Source organism: Dromaius novaehollandiae, chromosome 5 (genome assembly GCF_036370855.1).
Source record: "Dromaius novaehollandiae isolate bDroNov1 chromosome 5, bDroNov1.hap1, whole genome shotgun sequence".
Taxonomy (NCBI): Eukaryota; Metazoa; Chordata; class Aves; order Casuariiformes; family Dromaiidae; genus Dromaius; species Dromaius novaehollandiae.
The window spans coordinates 6,920,532-6,941,482 of NC_088102.1; the positions used below are offsets into that span (position 1 = coordinate 6,920,532).

Here is a 20,951-nt window from a genome sequence, read left to right on the forward strand (position 1 = left end):
ATCTTCTTCCTGAGCGGAGTTCAGAGCCCATCACTGCGTGCGTGAAGTTAAGATCGTTTCCTCTGATGCTCATCACTTAGATTTCTCTCCAGAGCATTTCATCTGTCATTTTATCACTGGGTTTCCTGAGGTCCTTCTGTGGTTTGCTGCTGTTGGCCTTTCTCCTCCTCTGAGCAGCCCAGCGTTGCTAGCAGATGTCACCACCTCACTATCCTTCCCCACTTGCAGATCGTCATGAAGACGCTGAACAGCGCAGGCCTCTGCACGGATCTCCACAGGATGCCTCTGGGGACCTCTCTCTGTTGCGGAGACTGACCATCAATATCTGTCCACTGTGTTTTCTGCCTTTAAACCACTTATTTTTTCATGGCTCCTTGCTCTCCCTAAGAGTCTTTGATGAAGGATTTTGTCAGAGCCTTTTGGAAAGCTGTATATATTATATCCATTAGATCTCTGTCGTCTACCAGCTTGTTGGCTCCTTCAAAGGTCTGTAATAGATTTTGAGAGTCGTTACTTTTCTCTGTAAAAGCTGTGCTGGCTCTTCCCCAATACGCTTGGAGACATTCTTATCTATATGTCCCACCAAGTTTCACAGTACAGCCATCAGGCTTACTGGTCTGCAGTCCCAGTGGCCTGTCCTGGAGACCTTTCTCCAAAAATGCCTCCACAGTTGCTGCCTCCCGTTGCTCCAACAGCAAGGTACAACGAGCACGTCGCTGTTTGCACCTTGGGTTCCTGAAGGACTCCTGTCCGAACTCCAGCTGGTCGTGGCAATTTGTTATCGTTCCTTTGGTCACTGTGTTCTGTGAGCCCTTCTGACGCTTCAGATGCTTCAGCCCGAGATGCCTCCGCTGACGTCTCCCTCTGCAAAGGCTTCCAGTGCTGGACACCTCTCAAACGCCACCGTGATCCATATGGGACAACTAACGCTTGAGGTTCCTTTGCTGTGGCCTGAGAAAGACACAGAGACAGGTTCTAGGGTGCCTCAAGCAGCTGGCATCTTCGCATGCTTCTGGTGAATGGTAAGTCTTTGGAAAGACAAGAATAGTTATAGAAAGGCTGTTGATGGTTTCAAAATGGATTATTTCAGATTAGGGAGTTCCGCTAGTCACAGTTTCCAGGAAGGTGCTGGATGGATTCCCGGCTGAGAGATTTGCCGTTGCTCTCAGGGACGGCGACTCGTGGACTGGTCCTTGTTTGCCAAAGGCTCGGCTGCGAAGGGTGATTTTAAAGAGCTTAGAGGTGAAGCCAGCCGAGTAATGGTGACAGGGAACTGCACTGATTTGAAATTCAGAACCAATAAAGTAAAACAGTTTTTTCGCTGGCAACTCAGCCTTACCCTTTGGAGCTTGTTGTTACCAGAGACCAGAAGAGGGTAGAAGAAGGACTGGGCATGGTGAGAAGAATGACAAAATCCACATTTATGGAAATGTGGATATTTTGAGAGAAATTATTTTCCCTGCTTTAAGACAAAATAGTGCAGCCAACACCTTAATGAATTTCCTTAGTGGGCATACAGTTCCTGAGACTCTCCTGAACTTCCCTCCAGCGAGGGTATGGAGCACTTGTTTGGAAGCAGGAGTCTGGGATTAAGGAATCACAAATATGACCCACTTTGGGGTTTGGTACTTAAACTAATTGCTAGGTGCAGTGGATGGGTTGAAACTCTCACCATGGTTTTATTTTGCAGATAGGGTACCATGATGCAACTTAGACGGACACAGAAAGCCAGTGTCAGGCCATCTGGGTGGTTAATCTGTGTAGCACTTGTATGGATTCTGTACCTGTATTTATTTTGTATCTCTCTCTTGTACAGAAAGCCACATAGAAATCTGGGTAGAAAGTGCATAACCTATTTCAGACAGTCATTCTCATATTACCTTTTTTTTCGTGCTTTGGTATCAACTCCCCTAAGGATGCTCGTGCTTTACTTTCCCATCGTTGGCCCTTCCTTGCATCTGTGTATCTATCTGTGCTGTGCGCGTATGTAAAACAATCGCTGTAAACCTCTTGCCTTGCAGACCTTCCCATACTGTTGCTGCTGAGAAAAAATTCATATGAGATATAAATAGCTTGACCTCTAATCCAGAGAAGAATGTTTACTTAGGCCAAAATGTTACAAGCTATTAATCTGATCTTGAGTTTTGATTTGCACCAAAAGGAATAACTAGTCCTTCTGCATGAACTGAGTGAAAGTCCATAGCCTTATCTTATGCAGAGAGGTTTTTTCAGTGCATGTGGAATGCCAGTCATATATCAGCAGTTCAGATCGCTACGCTGATTTACGTGAAATGGGAACCCCTGAAAAAGTGATTCATTAAATCCAGGATGACAAGCAGAGAAGGGTATCGCTTGGGAGAACTTTGCCGGGCATTTTAAAAGCAGCTGGGACACTGATCTTGCTTGGCCATGGTCGCCCATGTCACCAGTCCGATGAAGCTTTATCTTCTTCGATCATCCAGTGGTGCTCTTTGAAAGGGAATATCGCTCTCTGGTTCTCGGGTTAATTTGATGACGATGAGGTTAATTTAGATGGCTGAAGGTTGCCCCCCTCGTGTCTGGTGTCCCGTAGTAAAAACCAACCAAACAGCAAACTCTGTGGGAAGGCTCACAAAGCCACTGCAGGGTCTTCAGGATGGTCTGTGGGCTCCCTGGGCTGCTGAAGTGTTTGGAGCAGCGATTTTCACCGCGTTCTTCCTCCCCTTCCCACCTTACTCCCATCCCCACTGCAGCGGGTGGCGTGGGGGCCGCCTGCAGCACGGACAACGGCGCGGGACACGGACGCTGCTCCTCGTGCTATCGCAAAACTGTCGCCTGACTCCGACCTCGGGACCACCGTCCTCGCTGCGTTGCCCATGCTTAAATGGCGTCTCTCCAGAGGCAGGTGCGGTCTTTCCCCAAGGCGCGTGGTTCTCCCAAATTCTGATCTTTCCGCTGTTTTTAAGAGGGTCCCGGCCCGCATTTGCGGGGAAGGAGAAGGGCGGAGGACGCGGGGCGCGTTTTGCCTGCGGCGGCCGGGACCGCGCTCCCTGCGCACGGCGCTGCACGGGCACCGCTCCCGGCGCGGGGCGGCCGCGCACTACAAGTCCCGGCGGCCCGACGGGGCGGCCCGCGCTCGCCGCCCGCCCTATCAGCGCGGCGGGGGATGACGTCAGCGCGCGGGGCCGGGCCGGGCCGGGCCGGGCCGGGCTGCGCGGGGCGGGGCGGGGCGGGGCGGGGCGGGGCGGGGCGGAGCGCGGCGGCCGCGGCCCATTGTGGGCAGGGGCCGGGCGGGCTCCGCGCCGCGCAGCGCAGCGCAGCGCCGGCAGGTACGGCGGCTCCGCGCCCCGCACGGTGAGTGGCAGCGCGGCGAGGGGCCCCTCCGCGGGGCCCGTTGTAATTTATTTTATTTATTTTATTTTTTTTTCGGACGGGAGGCGGTGTGTGTGTGTGTGGGGGGGGGTTGCACGGCCGCCCCGGTGCCGCCTTGCAGCCGGCGGGGCTGCGCCGGGGGCCGGTGCGCGGCCGCGGAGGATGCCGCGCTCCCCATGGCAACGCCCCGCGCCCCCGCTTTGGGCGAGAAAGGCTGAATTGAGGCAAAACGCACGGTAAATGTGTCCGCGGCCGAGCGGCTCGGCTGCCCAGGCGGGGGCGGTGGGAAGCGGGGCGGGCGGTCGTGCGGCTCGGCAGCCTCCCTTCGCCTCCCCTTAGCCAGGGCGGGGGCAGCTGGGGGCCGGGGCGGCCCAGGTGGCGGTGGCCTGGCCTGGAGGCTTCGGGTGCTGGGGACGGTGCTGCTGGCTGGCTTCTCCGGAGAGCCCCAGAGCGGCCGGGGCTTTGCAGTGGGTCGCTCTCTTTTTTCTCTAGAGGCTGATTCTGATACTGCACACGAAATCGTGTAGCGCTGTCTATTAGAGCCGTCTCGGTGAAGCACGATGCAGCCTTATTTTCCTCTCTTAGTACGACTTTGTCATAGCAATAGGTCTCGAAGAGATCGGTGCGCTCCCTTCCCCAAATTCAGCCCCACGAGGACTAAATCGGTCCCTTAGTGCGAGGATCTCTTTTCGGTGCGAGACCAGATTTATCCCCCCAGCCGACAGTCTGCACTGCCCCTGGAGCCCTGCACATCAGATACCCACCCCGGTGTCTCCGCACTACTGAATTACTTGGGCTGCTCTCTTATTTGGCTGTCCGCGAGTGCCTCGGCATATCTGCGCCCTGGCTGCAGCCGCCTGCCTGCTGCACGATCAGGAAGCAAAAGCCAAAGTCCAGGACCTCTGATCTCCCCGAGTGTTGCGCGGTGACAGCAGGAAACGTTGACGCTTCCTGGCTCCGGCCAGCGCTCGCTGTCCGCCTCGCGTGTGGCTGGGAGCCCCTGGGTTTTTGGGTCTCGCCGGCGAGCGAGGCGTGTGTGCAGCTCCGCATCCCGGCCCCCCGCCGCGCGGAGGCAAACAGGATGGGTGAGGTGTAAAAGCGGTGCCGAATCTGCTCCCCTGGGCTCGAAACGGAGTCACACCGGTGCTGACCCGAGCTGGCTCCTTGGCTGACCCTGCGTGTTCAGCAGTAACGCGGAGGGGAGCAGGAAAGGGTTCGCGCGGCGGGCGGCTCCTGCGGCCCCAGACGGTCCCTCCCGCCGAGGATGGGAAGGGGCTGGGGACAGCCAGTCTAACTGGGTCACGTTTATCTCTTTTTGCTTCTGTTCTTTGTTTTCGTTTCTTCCCCCTCTTCTGCGGAGCTGTCATTGTTACTATTTGCTTCGCAGCTGAGTAATTCCTCCTTCGGAAAAAATGCAGGGGAGGTACAGAGCTTCTCGGAGGCTGAGCGCCTTGCAAATGTTGTTTACCTGCCAGTGAGGAGCGGAGCTCCTCCAGGCCGGGCTTCTCCCGCTCCCTCAGCTCGCTTTGCCGTTTGCACGCTCCGTCCGTCAGCCCCCGACTGCTCCCTGGTTCGAAGCTGCTCAACACCAGCGTGAGGGAAAGCGGTGGAGCGTCAGAGCTAACGCTGGTTTTTACAGGGGTGAAAAGGCTTTTTGCTAACCAAATGTAGTCGGCGGCCACCAAATCACCCCAAACACCTTAGATTTAAGGCTTGAAAGGGCAGTTTGGAGGGATCCTGCTTAAACTCAGATGATAAGTTCTGTTAACGTATCTGTTGATTGCACTTGCTGAAGTCAGTGGTCCGTCGCTTCTTGTTTGTAGCAACCAGGAGGCCTTTGGCTGATGTGCGTGTGGCAACCCAGCACGTGCACGTGCACAGACGACACACGTATCTGCTGCACTTACAGCCTTAACGGAGCTGGCTAATGGCAGTGGTAGCTGTGCCGTGCAGGACGGGTGGTGGTCTTCTGCCCGTCCTGCTGCTCAGATGTGCACTGAGCTCTTAGTACCGGGGTGCTTTTATTTCTGAAGTATTAATAAATGAAGCTCGCCTATTTATATGAGTCTTTTAAGAGGCCTGCGGGGCCGACTTGCAGGCTTGCTAGGCACTGCAAGCATTCAGGGCTTTTTTGTGCATGCTCTAGCAGCAGATAAGCAAGGGCATCCAGCTGTCATCTTCGGCGACTGCCAAAGCCTGCTCAGCGAGATTGCAGGCTTCTCTCGCAAATGCGGATTCTGTCGGATGCTTTGGTTTCTGTCTTGATGCTGGCAATTAAATATTGTAGCTTGTCTTCGAAAAGCTGCCGCCGCCGTGGATTGGCTGTTGAGGCCGTGTAAAGCAGAGCGTGCTCGTTCTGCTGCAATTGAGTGTGACTTAACCCGAGTTCCTAAGCCTGCAATTATTTTAAAAAGTGCACTTTATGTAAGCAAGACTCTTTCAAGAGGGGGAGAAAAAGCTTGCATTTTATTGCTGTGCTGTAAAGCTTGCATGGACCAGCTTGGACAGCTGTTTATTTGCAAGTTGTGGTAGTCTAATGCTGTAAAATTCAAATCATGTCCATATTGATTTTTTTTTTCCTTTGAAATAATCATATGTGCACTTTTCACTTCTGCACCATGAAAAATGTCAGTGCTATGCTGAAGAAAGAGATGATCTGAACAAAGTGCTGAAGGTCAAGGAAGAAATGCCTAAATGTTGAAGTCTGATCCTGATTTCTTCTATGTATGGCTTAGTATTTGCTTACTATACTACAGCATGTGAGAAGCAATTAGTAAATGTTTAGAAAGGAGTTCAGTATGCCAATGGCGGCTCTTCTGCATATTGCATTAGTTCCTTTTCTTTCTACACAGCCCCAAATGCCATATATCCCACTTCCCATTTAATGCAAAGAATAGAGGGTCCTTGGCCCTTTTGAAACACTGAGCGTGATTTGCTGGTTGTCTTTGATGCTTCCTCCCCTCCACGGTTTTCTTAACCTCAGTCAAGTGGCAAAGAAAGTCATACAAGTGCTGTCTCCCTTCTTACCCACCTGCCCTCTCAGGAGGACTTTTGCACTTGGTATCTCCTGTTCTTTTGGAGTGTCCTAACATTTTGGAATATGTCAAAGCACCAGGTTGTGGAGTTCTGGGGCATCATAGAAAATCTCTGTTCAATGAGCCATGAAACTCTCTAATCTTTGTGGCTACTGAGAAAAAACGAAGAAGGCAGAGATGAGAGAAGTGGCCTGGCACACCATAAAAACGTGGTTACTTAATGGAAGAGTTTCATGATTTGATCTGGCAATGCTTTGCTTCATGATTGGTGTGGCCTGAGCACCAGCCACCTGAATTATAGCAAACCAGATTATGGGTGAAATTGTCTGAACATCTGGCCACGTTTGCTTTTTAGTGAAGTTAGGTGGGGTCATTCTGAGAAACATCCCGCTCTGCACTGAGCTCCGGACCCATCGGAGCTCTGTTGCCCTCCATGTGAATCATCAATCATTGCATTTTGTTAATACTTCATCCTGCTTTTGGTTTCCAGCCCTCTGGCTCTTGTTATGAGTTTGGTAAATGCGGGAGCTTCCTACCGTTAGGAGTATTCCTACATCTAGACAAAAAAGCCACTCCTGGCCTATTCCAAATGGATGGATTCGCCCAAACTAGTGACAGTCATTCATGAGTCATTTAATTGTGACTCAATAAATTACTCAATAAATTACTAGTCGTTGACTGAGTTGCCTTAGCAGTCTGTGTACACAAAATATTACCTCAAATGACTGGAGGAGCAGTTGTGGTGGACTAACGTGTTTCCTCCCACGATGGCACGTGCAGGTCAGTTATTGCACTGCCGCAGACTGCTGGTAGCTTCTTAAACCATGGGCGCTCAGTTACCGGCACTCGTCTGTTCATACCTCAGACCTTCCTGCAAGACAAGTTGGTAGGATGGTTGTTTTGCTTTTCTTTAAGCCATTTTGGAGCTGTTTTTCTGATGTCTTCTGGACTTCTGGCACTGAGGAAGTACACCAGTGAATCTATCAAATGCGTAGCAAGAGGTGATCCCTTGTTGTTTGGAGGCACCCTTGTCTTGTTGAACCTGCTCACTTCCAAAGCGTCCCCTTGGGAACGAGGTGCTTCCGTCCTTGGGCTGGCTGGGACCTATTTCCTTGTGCAGGGAGCGCCGGAGCAGAGTGCCTTCCTCCAGAAAGAGTTGGGCTCCACTGTGCATGCAGGGCCTTACGGATTATTTAAGGGTTATTCGCCTTGCCAGACAAGTGGCTTCATGTTTTGCCGTCTGCATTCCTTCGGATAAGCATTACTTAGCTATGCACTTTGAGCTACGTCTTGCTTACCTGCATCATGTCTTCCATGTGTGCGTAGCTTAACTGCCTTAAAGTCAGGGCTGTCCCTGTTTGGGCTGCTCAGTCAAAGTTCAAGTATTTTTACAAGAAGGTAAATGAAATAATGCGCAAAGGACGCGGTGGAAGAGTAGCTGCAGTGTCTGGCTCTGGATTCAGTGGCTTTTCTTCAGTCATCCCTGTTTTGTGTGGAGAATGGAGGGGATGGATATGTATCCAAGGAATGCCGTCACCTCATTGCGTGCTGTCTGCTGGGACATCTGGTCCTGTAGCCACGTGTGCCTGTGGGGTCTCTGATTGACGTCTCACCTTCAAACCCAGCTGGAGTAAATAGCCAGATGTTCACTGGTTGCACACGGAAAGATACTGACCCCATGACTTCTTGCTGATCTGGCAGTCTTCAGCGTCTGCGCCCCGGCAGTATTTCTGCAAAGCAAGGTCTGTGTGGCTGTACTCGGGTTGCCGGGGGGGAGAGTTGTTGGGGGGACCGCAAGCTGGAGGTGACAAATCGGAACGTGTCCTGGAAATGGGAAGCTTTCTACGGGATTGAGAAGGTGTTTACAGCGCGACTGCAGCGTGCTTTCAAAAATCGTGCTGGTGTTGAGGGCGAGCGAGCAGCAGGGCTCTTTCCGGCACCTGAGCTACTTCTCCGCTGTGTCTGGGAGCAGGGCACACCCGACATCTCGGGAGCCGGACACCCTGGCTTCTCTCTTGGGTTTTGCCACAGCAGCCTGGGAGACAGGGCAAAAGACTCCGTCTCCTTCTGCAGAGGCAAAACGGAGAGATCTGCAGTCTGGGGGAGGTGATGCCCTGTTGCCCCTGTTAATACCCCACATTGCCCCGATGAGTGATGCTCAGGAGCTGAACCAAGTGGCCCAGCCTGGATTTGGGCTGTTACCACTGGTTTGTCACAAAGGCTCCTCATCCCTCCTTCCATGAGAGATCCCCAGCTGGAAAGCAGTTCTGCAAAAGCTCAAAACAACCCACCGACAGCAAATCACCGGTGAGATAAAGGGAAGGGAAAGACTCAGTGGATTCATCTGACCTGTCCCCATCCTCAGCAGAGCAGAGTTAAGCGCAAGGCACAGCGGGATCTCCAGGTGCTGGTTGCTCCCTGCTGCCTGTCTTTCACCTGCAGCTTTCCTCCCTCATCTCCATAGCAGTGGGCTGGGCTGCTGGCAGGTCCTGCCCCGGGGCACTATAGCCGGAGAAAGGCGGTTGAAAATAGTGTCATTCAGAGGCTGGCTTCTGGGGGTTTTGCAGCAAGCATCAGCAGCCGGGCTTTGTAGCAGTATGCAAAACTTAGTTACAGAGTTTGGCTGTTTCGGGAGCTCCCTGTGGGGTGCTGGTTCCTTCAGCACTTCACGGGAGTGCGTGTCAGCTTGCCTTTCCCGGGGAGATGCTGCTGGCAAGGGGGACATCCTCAGAAGTTTTGGGGTTGAGCTTTTGAGTGTAGGATGTCAACAAGGAGGAAGGTGCACGCACCCTTTCAGGACAGCAACAAAGTGGCAAACATGGAGAGACTGCAAACTGCCGGGCAGGAGAGCTCGTGCTGGCAGGAGCTCAGCTCAAGCCGTTTGGTGCCTGGGGACCCGCGGTGTGCCTTTGCACCACTTGGGCTGGGAAGACAGGGTCGTACCTGTCCTAAAAATCACAGCAATCTGTGAGGTGTGAGGATGGGGGATGCGAGGAGACATAGTTGAGGGACTGGACCAGCAGTTGCTCAGGTCTGTGGTGTAAGAGGGAGAGCGTAGCAGGTCAGGGTGAAGGAAAGACCAAGGCACTTCATGCTGTTCGTGTGGTGTCCTAGCATCTCTGTGTTGGTTATGAGCAACCTCTGCTAGTAACAGCTCTTGCTCCCAGCCCAGCTCCTGCAGGGAGGAGAAGGATGGAAGAACAGTTTGTAGTCCAGTTTCTCCCCACACAAACAAGGTGAATTAAGCTTTAGCTATGGCACAGCCATGGAGGCAGCACAGCCTGGATGTTTTCTGGCTCAGATGCGTTGCATGACATTTAGTTTAGGCTGTGGTGGATCTGCCTTCATGCTGCTCTTGACTGTTTCCTTCCTGCAGAGCTTTCTGAGAAGGTGGGCAGTAGCTCCCTGGAGTTGCATGTCTGTCCAACTTTCACCTAATCATAAGATTTTTGTAGATGCATGTTCCTTGCTTGGCCTTGGCATCTTTTACTGACTGAAAGGTGCTTAGAGGAGCTATGAACTCTTGCGTGCCATCCTGGAGAGTCTCTGCTGTAGCTGAGGTCCGGTGCAGCTGTTTCCTTCAAGGATGCTTGCGTGGATGTAAGTGCCTGTAAATCTGTTTGTTTAAAGATTTCTCTCCCATGACTGCCAGGGACCTTCGTGCTCGCATTCCTGCACGTTGCAGCTCCTGGAATTCGCAGCACCTTCTTGGCTGAGGCAGGCTGAGCGTAGGGCTGTGGAAGAGGAGATGTGCCGGGGAGGATGGGTGCCCTTGCTATGCCTGGCTTTCACAGAAATCACACGCAAAGGCAGCATTTCGTAGGACACTCCATTTGTTGAGGCTGTCTTCCCTCTGCTCTAGGCGTGTCGTGGCGCGGTTGTTAGCCAACGCGATGTACGGGCAAGAGGAGGATGCTTCCTGCTTTAATATCAGGTTAAGCCTTTTGGATGCATGGTGATTTCAGCTGCCTTGTTTTGCTTGGCGTTGTGCTCCTAGCATATTGCAAGCGTGATACTCAGCTGCTGAGTCTCAGCCGAGGGATGGTAACCCAGCTTGCTTGCAGGCACCCTGACATTTGAGCCCTTATACTTTGAAGGGAAAAGAGCAACCTTGCTGAGATGCCTGCTTGGATTTTCTTGTGGAATTACATTCTGCAAGTTTGCAATGAGACGCCTGTTTTCTCCCCACCAGTATCCCTATTTCTCAGCCCCTACTTAGCGTGTCTTGGGAATCGGTAGGGTTAAAGCTCTGGGGATCTCGGGTTTTGCTCGGTGCCAAGTGAGAGTTCGGCAGGAGAAAAGCTGATCTTGCAAATCCGTTCCTGGGCACTCTGCTAAATCACGCTAAGAACTGTTTGAACTGCTCTAATCCCTTGCGCCTCCAGAACAGCCTTGTTTACAAGAGGCGGTATTTCAAACACGTATCCTGTCAGATATTTTACGTAAGTCATTTGCTTACTGAAACTCACTGGATACAAGAGTTTGGTTTTAAGACCTGCCGCAGTGCTCTCTGTTTAATCTGCCCCTGAGTCCACGTGCCTCTTCCTCATGCTGACATTAAGGAGACCTTCAGCAGGAGATTGAAGACTCTTTGGGGACGACTTACTTCCATTTTTAAACTTCAGCTACTTTTATCTTCTATGGAAACTGTTGTCTGGCAAAGTGCGTACGAGAAACCTGGTGGCTCCGGAGCCACCAGAGAAATCCCAATTACACAGAACAAAAGGTTGGCAAGAAAAGTTTTTGGTTCGTGCTAAATATTGTAATCCCTACAGTCAGTTTACTTTTGGATCTATGGTTGGAAATGACTCTTTTTATGTTCATAGTTTTCTCAAATTTACTTTCGTATTAAAGGCTGCTCTTCCATTTACTGAGTTCAAGTTTGCCGTTCCTTAGTCGTGCGGGATTCAGCAGGGATCACAGCTGCCTTTAAACTGTGATGGCATGTAATGGACTGCGATTCAGGTCATGTTGTCACAAAATTGGGTAGTTTTGTCAGTGAGCACGCTAGGACTTTCTTACAAGGGTCCGCAGAGCACAGCACCTCTGCTTCTTCAAGCCATCCTGTAGCCTGACAGGTTTCAATATGGTGAATGAGAAAAGGAGAGTAAAAAGGGACTTTGACTCCAAGTACTTGCTGGGTTGATTTGCCCAAGTACTTGCTGGGTTGATTTGCAGAGACTCCCTAGTAATTGCATCACATGAAACTCTGTTTGGCTTTTGCATTTGGGATGAGGCTGAAGTAAGTTATAGACGCATGAAGGAATGGCTGTGTTATCATAGTGTACTAACAGGGAGCCAGTGTATTTCCCCAGCGAAGTGATGTGCCAAGGTTGGTGTGTATCTGCCACGCTGTTGGTTGGAAAATTATACACACATGCACACACACATTTGACTCTTCAATGAAAACCTAAAATATTTTGACCTAAAACCAAAGCAGTTTGAATGAGAAGTGGTGCTGTTTTGTCCTACAGCATCTCACAAGCAGCCTCGCCTCCCCTTTTTTCTTCTCTTCTCCTCACACTGCTGTTTTGGGCTGCACCTTTCATCTCAGAGGGACCCAGATGGCCAAGCTTCAGCTCCTGCAATGGGTGGTCATGGTGTGTCTGACAATATTCTTGTTCTGGAAACTTGTCTCTTCAGGCACCAAGGAGAAGGATCCATGGAAAATGGGTGCTCGTTTTTGCAGGAAGAAAACCCCCCAAACAAAACGTGTTCAGCAGTCTTCGTGTCACATAATTTCAAGGCGATGTTTGTGCCCAGGCCCTGGGCTGTACTTAGTGCTGGTAATTATGAGTTTTCTCGCTGCTGGAAGTGAAAGTTTGAATTTGTCCATGCCGGCGTTCCCACGGCTGGCTCTGCCTGGCGCAGCCGCCATCGGCAGCGGGAGGAGGGGGCTGGTCCTTCCCCAATGGCTCTCCAGGGTGACACCAGCCCAGTAGCTCCCAGTCTGGCAGCCCTTCTCCCAGATGGGACGCACTTCCCATCACTGCTGTGCTTGTGTAGCACACCAAGCCTTGGGTTTGTGCGTCCTCATCATGGTCCGGGAAAGCCTCAAAGGGACCTTGGAAAATACCAGCCTTGTTCTCTGCCCCATAGCGAATCCAACCATTTGGGGCTGCTGGTCTCTGCTAAACGGGGCCAGGTTCGCTGTTCGTGCTCATGGGCCTGGTGAGGACATGGGGACCCTCAGATGGGTCTCTTCCCTTCCAGAAAGCTCTTGCAAACGTCCTCCAGAGATCTGGGAGACGCTGCCATGAAGGTCCCTGCTCGCCGGTGGTGGCTCGGGATGTTAGCTGAGCTGGCAGTGCCCGTCAAAGCCCGAGGCCACCTTCCTTTCCAGTGCTCACGCTGTGTTCAGCCCGAACCCATCGGAGGATTCAAACCCCTGCTCTCCCTTGGGTGCAGCTCTTCTGGTCGAGTGAAATTGCCTCAGATTTGGAAAAACTAAACAGGCCTCCAGTGCCGCCTACCCTGGAGCAGGGTGTCTCAGGCTGTTTCACAAGGCGAGAGGGTTGTAACCGAACAGCTCTTTCATCACTCCTCTACCTGCATTGCTGCTGCAGCTGGCTCTGCAGCACTGTAATTAGTCTGCCGCATAATTCATAATAAGCTGTGTTTGGAGGACAGCTTTATTTTCTTGTTTTTTGGCTCTTACATAATGCTTAGAGGGAAGTTATCACTAACCTTTCCATTTTGCACATGGTTTTCTTTTTATGTGGAGTTCCGTATTATTAAAACTTGCATAAAGCTGCTGTTGGGCAAATGCCATTAAGTGAGCCGGCGCTGCACATCTGGAGCTGTTCACTCACGGGGCGGAGGAGCAGAAAGGCAGGATGCCATTTTAGCTCTGCTCATGGGGTGCTCTCCCCTTTCCCAACTCCATCGCTCGTGTCCACACCTTGCAGCGAAGAACAGGCTCGAGGGCGAGTGGATGGAGTCATCCCATACCCTGCCGTGGGCTTCTGTGCCCAAGCTGCGCTTAAGAGGAGCCACATCTAAGTATTTCCCAGCAGTCTAAGTGGAGCAGCTGAGTATTTGCCTGTCCCAACTGGGCGAGGGCTGGGGCTGGCAGCACCCAGCAAAGAGCCCCACGGTGATGAGCAGGAGCAGGATCCCCCGCCTGCCCGGCCGGGTGTGGAAGAGCCGCGGTACGGCCGCTTCCCGGCTGCCTTGCACCGTGCCAGGTCTTCCCCTCCGGTGCTGAGCTCCGGAGATGCCGGCGGCTCCCTGCTTCTCGGGGGCAGGCTCCAAATCGCATGGTGCCAAGCTCGGATGTTAACTGCTTGCCAGTGCTGATCTAACCCAAAGCCTATTAAAAACCCACAGGATTGTGTCTTCCTCTTCCTCCTTCTGCTTCCTCCCTCCCTCCCCTCAGTTTTCAACACCAGTTTTTTGAATAAATCATGTAGGATGTGATTGCACAGGAAACTTGCTTTTTTTTGCAGCCGAGTTAGGAAGTGAATTCAGATCTCTGGGGTTTCAGGTCTGTGCCTTTTAATCACAAGATTCACCATCCTTTCCACTCCATCACTTGTTAAATGATGTTTCCTCGGCCAGATAAGCTTTTTCCCTGCTACTCCTGACTCGCAGAAACAGTAACTGCTGGAAATGCTCTTCAAGAAACCAAAATGGATGGCAATTGTCTGTAGAGCAAGAAGAAAAACGTAGATTTGATCTTTTCTTTTTGTTTACTACTTGATTAATCTTTTTCTTCAAACAAAATCAAGCTCATTGTTCTCGCAGAACTCCTAGTGTCTAATTTGTTGCTCGTTATAAGTAACGTTCTCAAAATACTGCATTCCTTTGTGCATCTTTTTTTTTCGCCCCCCCCCTTTGTCAGTAGGAGCTTATGGAGTATAATGGGCAGATTAGCAACTGTATTTGTGGAATAACCCATCTTTGTGCAGGTCTGGCTAGAAACCAATTAAGCTTGTCTTGATCTCTAAATGAGATTTTTGTTGAATGTTTTAACCAACTGCCGTTTACATCCATTAATAGTGAGTGGGATTAAAATAGCTGAATGCGTAAAGATCGTCTGTTGGGTAAATATAGAAGCGTTGGTTGGAGGGAGGTTCCCGGAGATGCGTGTAAACTGGTGTCTCTTTGTTCAGTTGTTTTGTACCTCCCTTTCTTGAAACCTGGGATTAAGTATCTTTGGCTAGTAATGTGCAAGCCCTAATGATGGTGCAAACAGCTTAAAGTCAGCTGCAAAGCCTACTGATTAAACAGGAAGCTTGCAGTGGACTTCATTAGTGTGCCAGTCCAACACTCCTTGAAATGTAATCCCACAGCGGCAAGGTCCTTTCGGGAGCTCCTGGTGGCTTTGGGCTGGGAGGAGGGGGTGGCTTCCTGGGCTCGATGGCTGGCTTTGACTCCCTGGAGGTGTCTCAGACTGAACATACGTATTCCTCTGATTTCCCGGCTGCTTTTCCGACTGGGAAGTCGCTGCAGCTTTGCAGGCAGGCTGCACTGGGGTGTCCTTCAGTGCCCGCAACACCAAATGTTGTGTGTAACAGCAGCTGGGAGCAGAGACCCTCCCAGCCGTGCTGGTGCCAAGGTGATGTTTGCTAAGGCTGATGGATTGCTCTGCCCCTCCGGTGAAAAGCAGTCCAGGAACTGCACTTTAGTACAACGGTTTTGGAGAAAACCAACTTGATATAGACGCCTTTAATAAACTGTGCCTTCAGGGAACCTTTATATCTCATCTCAGAGTGCTTCTGCATCGAGATAAGATTGCCAGGCAGCTGGATTTGTGCTCTCACCATTTTGGAAGGCGGAGGTGGGGGAAGAGTGGTGGGTTTTTAAGGATGCAAGCGTTAGTTATATTCACCTTTATTTGTAAATTAACTGCGCAGAAACAGTACAGAACCTAACGTCATCTTTTGTGAGAGCCTGGTGCCTCTTGCGTACCCAAACGCCGGGGAGAATGATCAAAAAGGGAGGAGAGGAAGAAAACCCGAGGCGAAGCGTGCTCCCGCTCTTTAAAAGGGCCCGGTTTTCCCCATCGCAGCCCTCCTGACTGCTGCTGCGTCACCCACATTGCAATGCCAAGGGCTTGTATTGCTGCGTCAGCCAGTGGGTTACTGGGTGTTGCTGGTGGGATGGTGGTGTCTCGTTAGTGGAAGGGTGTGGTTTGTGTTGGAGATGCCGCTTAATTAGCTGGATCCGGGGCAAGACAGCGGCGTGTGCTTGCCACAGGTACCTCGTTAGCGCAGAGGAGGAACCTCGCTCGTGCTTTGCTCAAATCCCTTCTCCGAGATTTGCAAACCAGTCTGTCGCTGCCCCGTGTTCCCCATGGTTCGCTCTCCATCACTCCCTTCTTTAAAGTCTGAAAGCTCCTGAATTGCTTGTGGAAGCGCTGGGATTTTCCTCTGGGCATAAAAGTGCCAGATAAGCGCCCCGGAGATAAGGCTTTGAAGAGCCTCCAGCCGCGTCGGGCTGCAGCGAGCTCTGCTCCCCGCGTGCCGAAGCCTGCCCGTCGCCTCCGCGAGCGCGGCCGTCCCACTGACCTCAGTCTGCCTCGTCTGTGCAGCAAAATCCAGTCGCTCCCCCGAGGGGAAAATTTAGGTCAGCTCAGAAGTCCGACAGACCTAGATCCAGGCTGAGGCTGAGACTCCGGTGCTATAAATGTCTTGCTGGATGCAATATGAATGCGCTATTCTTGAAAAATTCAGACTGTCCAGACTAGACCGTGAGATGGTTTTGGTGCTTGGGTGGGGGCTTATGGAGATGATGGGACCCCACTGTCCTACCTGTGGCTCTATTACTGTTTTGTTTTTTGCAATGTTCTTGACTGAAAAGCTCAGTAACTCAATGCTGGTGAGACAGAAAAACACCCATAGCTGGCCATGGCTGTGCCTGTGTTTAGCTAACATGCATCTCTCCCGGGCTCCATCCTGCTGTCATGGGTCTGAGCTAGAGCTAGATTTGATGCGACGTGGTGGTTGTGCCCAGTGTTTCCTGGGAAAAATGTAAAAATAACCACGACTTTGGCTGCGTTTTTGAGTTGCCTGAGACCAAAGCGAAGGAGCCGGGATGTGAAATGTTATCGATGGAAATTAGGCAGGAAAAGCAAACGTTTCCCTGGAGGCAGCTCTGAAGCAAAGGCCTTCAAGACGATAAGGGAAATGTCCTAACCTTGTTGCTGCCTCTACAGCAGAGCGCATGCAGCCTGGCAGTCGTGGTCCTGCCGCGACGTGGGACGAGCCTGGGAGTGTGGTAGCCACGAGGGGCAGGTTGGAGCTCGGTGCCGGGGCAGCTTTGCAGCCCACGGTGGTCCCCAGCTGCCTTGGTTCCTCCTCTTCCTCCCTTCGGCTGGAGGAGGTGCAGCTCCCACTGCAGCCCCTCTCCGGGACCCTGCACCGTGGCTCCGTGGGGTGTGCGAGGTCTGGATGGATGATACAAACCCTTGCGAGACTGTGCCGTGGCCAAGGCTTTAAGGACATGTTGGACCTACTCAGCCGCCTCTTCGTTTTGTATTTTCCCTTTTAAAGCTTTGCAGGAGCAGATCTGTTTCTTCTCCGCGGGCCGCTGAATAGCGGAGATACAAGGAATAAACTTGCGTGAGGCCCGGTCAATGGTAGACGTGAATTCCTGACGTAAACAGGCTGAGCACTAAGCTAATTTAGTCTGCGGTGGATGCAAACTCCTTTGTCTTCTGTTTGAGTTAAATATGCCCTTTAAATTGTGGTTACTGAGGCCAGCTCCAGTTCTGATTATGCAAAATGGGCTAACGCAAAACAGTTGGCTGGCTCCATACAGACCCAGAAGGAGCGAGTCCCACACCAGGGCGGATGGGAGACAGGGCATCTCATGGCCGAGACCAGTGTTTGTCTCCTGCTAAACCACGTTTAGCATGTTTGTGCGGTCCAAATATGCTAAACCGTGTTTGCACCACACATGGCAGCCGAGATGGTCTGTAACTGCTTGGAGGTCTCTAGCTCCGGGATTTTGGGGAAGCAGATTTTAGAAGCACTCCAGTGTAACCATAAGCCTTTGATTATCCTGCGTGTTTTAAAGTTTGGTGGCCATGCTGCAATGACCTGGGCATAGCTGGAGACTTCAAGACAGAAAAAAGGGCCTTCTCCACCTTTGCAGATATCCGAGAAGTAGCAGTATACTATTTTTGGATGCAAAAGAATAAAAAGCCATTGGTCTGCTTTACAGACTCACAGAATGGTTGAGGTTGGAAGGGACCTCTGGGGATCATCTAGTCCAACATCCCTGCTCAAGCAGTGACTGGAAGAAGTTTCAGTCCTGAAAGGTAAAGGGGAAATTAAATGTTAGTGAGGGCATTTAATAGGGTAGTCTAGCAGTGCCACCTGAGAATCTGTGAGCCTCTGATGAAGTCCAGCAGCAGTGAGCAGAAGCTGTGGCCCTGCTGGTGCTTCTGTCTGCCTTTGCTGATGCACTCCAGTAGCTGGTGAGATGGGTATCTGGTTGCTTTATCTCCCAAAGTTTGACTTGTGCAGTAGCAGCTGAGATTCTTCTTCTGGGTTTGGCACTGCGGGAATCCTGGAAGGACCATAAAGTCATGGCAACAGGTCAAAAGTGCTGCTGCATCTTCTCTTCGATGCATGGTGCCAGCTTCAAACCGGAGAGTTGCTTTTTTTTTTCAGCTTTCTTTATTGCAGGCTTCGAAATAGCCAAGAATGCTGTTCATCAGGACTGCTTTAAAGAAATGCAGTTTAAGGGTCTCTGATGTAAGCAACTTCTGAGTTAAGTAGTCAGTGATAGTATTTTAAGTGATTTGCAACAGTGTTCACTGTATGCAAGTGCTGAGCTTCGTAATTGCTCTTCGCTGTTTGCTTATCTGTAATATATGACCACACTTATCCTTGAGCAACTGGAATTAAATCCCTTATCTGCGGGTGTGTGTTTTCCATGCCATGCGGTGTGCTGGCTCCCCGGCCAAGCCTCGCTCTTCCCTCCGTTCCGGTCGGAGCCCTGCCGGGAGGAGCCCTGATAACTGCAGCGACGGCTGGAAGTGGGAGCTTCCAGGGGAAGAGGGTGTTTGCCCCCAGGACATGATCGATTGGTTTTGGATAACCTATTGGAGGGGAAGAGTTAGGCTGATTGAACTGTTTAGGTGGAGGAGTTTCCCCTTTCTTTTTTAAAAAAAGAAATCCAGTAACCTGGGTGGATGGTGTGGTGTTAAACTTGATTTGGCTTACATATGGGGGGAGGAGGCGATTTTGTAGATAAAAGTTGGCGGTCTTTACCCTTGAAAGATCAACTCACTGGCTTCTTTTGTAACTCAGTTCATTAGTTAAGGAAACTGCTTTCCAAGAGCACCTTGGTTTGTGCTTTGCATGTGTCTCAGAGCAGCACTTGACCGTGACACCTAACTTCAGCCCTGAAGGGTGCTGTGAGATCTCATCTCCGTGCCCTTCCCTTGGGCTGCTCTGAAAGCCGTGTTATTTAAACAAGTACAGTCAGAAAAATGTCCCCTTGAGAGGGTCAGAGCCACACAGAGGAGTGTCCTCTGCCCCTTCATCCTTGCTTAAGAGCAGCGTTTGCCGGGGCTGGCTCTAGCCCTTCTCTCTGCCTCTCCTCTTTGGCACGTTAGATGCTTTCCAGGGCGTGAAGGAGTCTGTATTTGCTGATTGCATATTCCTAAATGACACCTTTGTGGTTCGATCGTCATGTGACTTCAGATTTAAAGCTACATTTGAGGCAGTTCTGTATCGCTTTGGATGTGCACGAGTAGCAGCTACAGTGAAGTGCATGGTGCTTAGAAACGAATATAGGCTTCTGTGCCTCCCCTGGGTACCTGCCCAGAAATGTCAAGAGCACAGAGCTAATTTTAGAAATGCAACGGAGAGCGATTGTCCCTCGTCGGTGATGGAGGGCCCTCTCCGAGCAAGACAGGAATTCAGCGTTTATCTCCCTTGATGTCTGCTTTTCTCTCTGTCTGCTTTTCTCTCTGTCTTTAATTCATTTCACTGCTTTTTTTCAGCCTTGTCTTCCCGTCATGTGAATGCACTGCTGCCAGGGCCAGGCGTGGCCCCGTAAGCTGTCGTCCCTTGTCCCAGGAATATTTACGATCAGAGTGATTTCTGAGACAGCACAGTTAGAAAGCACTTGGACCGGACAGTCAGGAATATAAGAACCTGCATAAAACAAACATGAGTTGTCTCTTCCTGTTGCATAAGCTGATAAAGACTTTATTGCGCTTGCATCCTTTCCAGCTCTTAGCTGTGGACTTTGCAATGTTATTTATTGTGCCCTCAAAAGCTATGAGCTGTGACCAGAGTCCTCCGTTTAAATGAGAGGCACTAGGGTCTTTGTGAGACCAGATTCGTTTCAGATGCTCCCCTGCGCTGTGTGCAGCCTGCGCTCTGCAGTTCTGCGTTTCAAACATCCTGGGCTACTGTGGTGATGTAAATCAATTTACTTTTTAATTCTTCGCTTTTAAAGGAGCCGTCTTCTCCCCACCGCCCCCAAATAGCATGGTGACGGAAGGTGATCTGTCCAGGGCAACGGTTTCTAGCCCAGGAGGCATAAGGGACCTCCAGAGTCCTGGCTCTGGGTGGGGACAGCCTGGTGTCTGTGCCCCGGGCTGGGAGACAGGAAGGGGACAACATCACGGCTGCTGCCCTGCAGTCCACTTAATTGATCCTCCCTGTGGTTGTAACAGGGCTCGTTTGCCTCCGAAAGGATGAGTTGTTTAGATATTGAGCATCTCGGTTTGCAAATTGAGCTGTCTGGCACATTGTTAGGTGCTGCGTAGCCATCCGGGTCTTTGCCTTCATCCTAGGCTTTTGAAGGAGGACTCAGGAGCCCAGTTCTAAGCATCTTGATTTGAACAAAAATAAAAATACATCCATCCTGTCTTGCAGTCCCCAGGTACATCTTCCACCTGAGCTGTCTGTGTTGCGTACATCTTCCACCTGAGCTGTCTGTGTTGCTTCTGAGTTTGGGTCTAAGCTAAACTTCCCAAAATTTCCTGGGGTGGCTTCCTCCTAGCCTGGTCCCTATAGCATCATCACCAGTACAGACCAGCCTGTGGGGCTCTAACCAGAGAAGCGTGCCCGTCCAGGGCAGGGTTACACCATGGCTGTTGCTGGTGAGCTCCATGGCAGGGAGCGGGGTGATGGCAGGAGCAGAGAAGGTGAAGGAGGCACGTATGATACCTCCACAGGAGGCCACGCTCTGTTGGATCGTGTGCGTTTCTCACTCGTGTCGTCGGCCGCCCCGCTCGCGGCGAGCCGTCTCGCCGTGGCCGTGCTGAGTTAGCAGTGCCGAGGGTGGTTTGGCACGTCTGCGCTGCCGCGGCGCGGTGCAGACATCCCGGGACTGGTCCGGGTGGTTGAGTCCCCAGGAAGGAAATGTTGGATCCTCTTACCAACGGCTTGAAATTCATTAACATTTTTTTCTGTGAAGTGAATGCACGTGGGAATAGCAACCCCTTGATCGTGAGTTAAGTGAATAGATAGGACAAGACATGTTTGTTTATCAAACTCCTAATCCGTGCCAGAGGGATTGGGTGTGTTCTGGGGAACAGGCAAGGCAAAATAGCATGGCTTCAATAGCCGAGAGCGATGGTGGCTGCAGACACAG

The 20,951-nt window shown here is 51.3% G+C and overlaps 1 protein-coding gene across 3 annotated transcripts in view; it reads left to right on the forward strand.

Annotated features, from left to right (window-relative positions):
- Positions 1 to 3,218: 3,218 nt before the first annotated feature.
- DAAM1 (dishevelled associated activator of morphogenesis 1) overlaps positions 3,219 to 20,951 on the forward strand; it is a 117,356-nt gene continuing 99,623 nt past the window's right edge. For all 3 annotated transcript variants that reach the window (XM_064511910.1, XM_064511912.1, XM_064511911.1), the window contains exon 1: positions 3,219 to 3,333. The gene's annotated coding sequence lies outside the window, so the exon portion shown is untranslated. The remainder of the gene's footprint in view (positions 3,334 to 20,951) is intronic.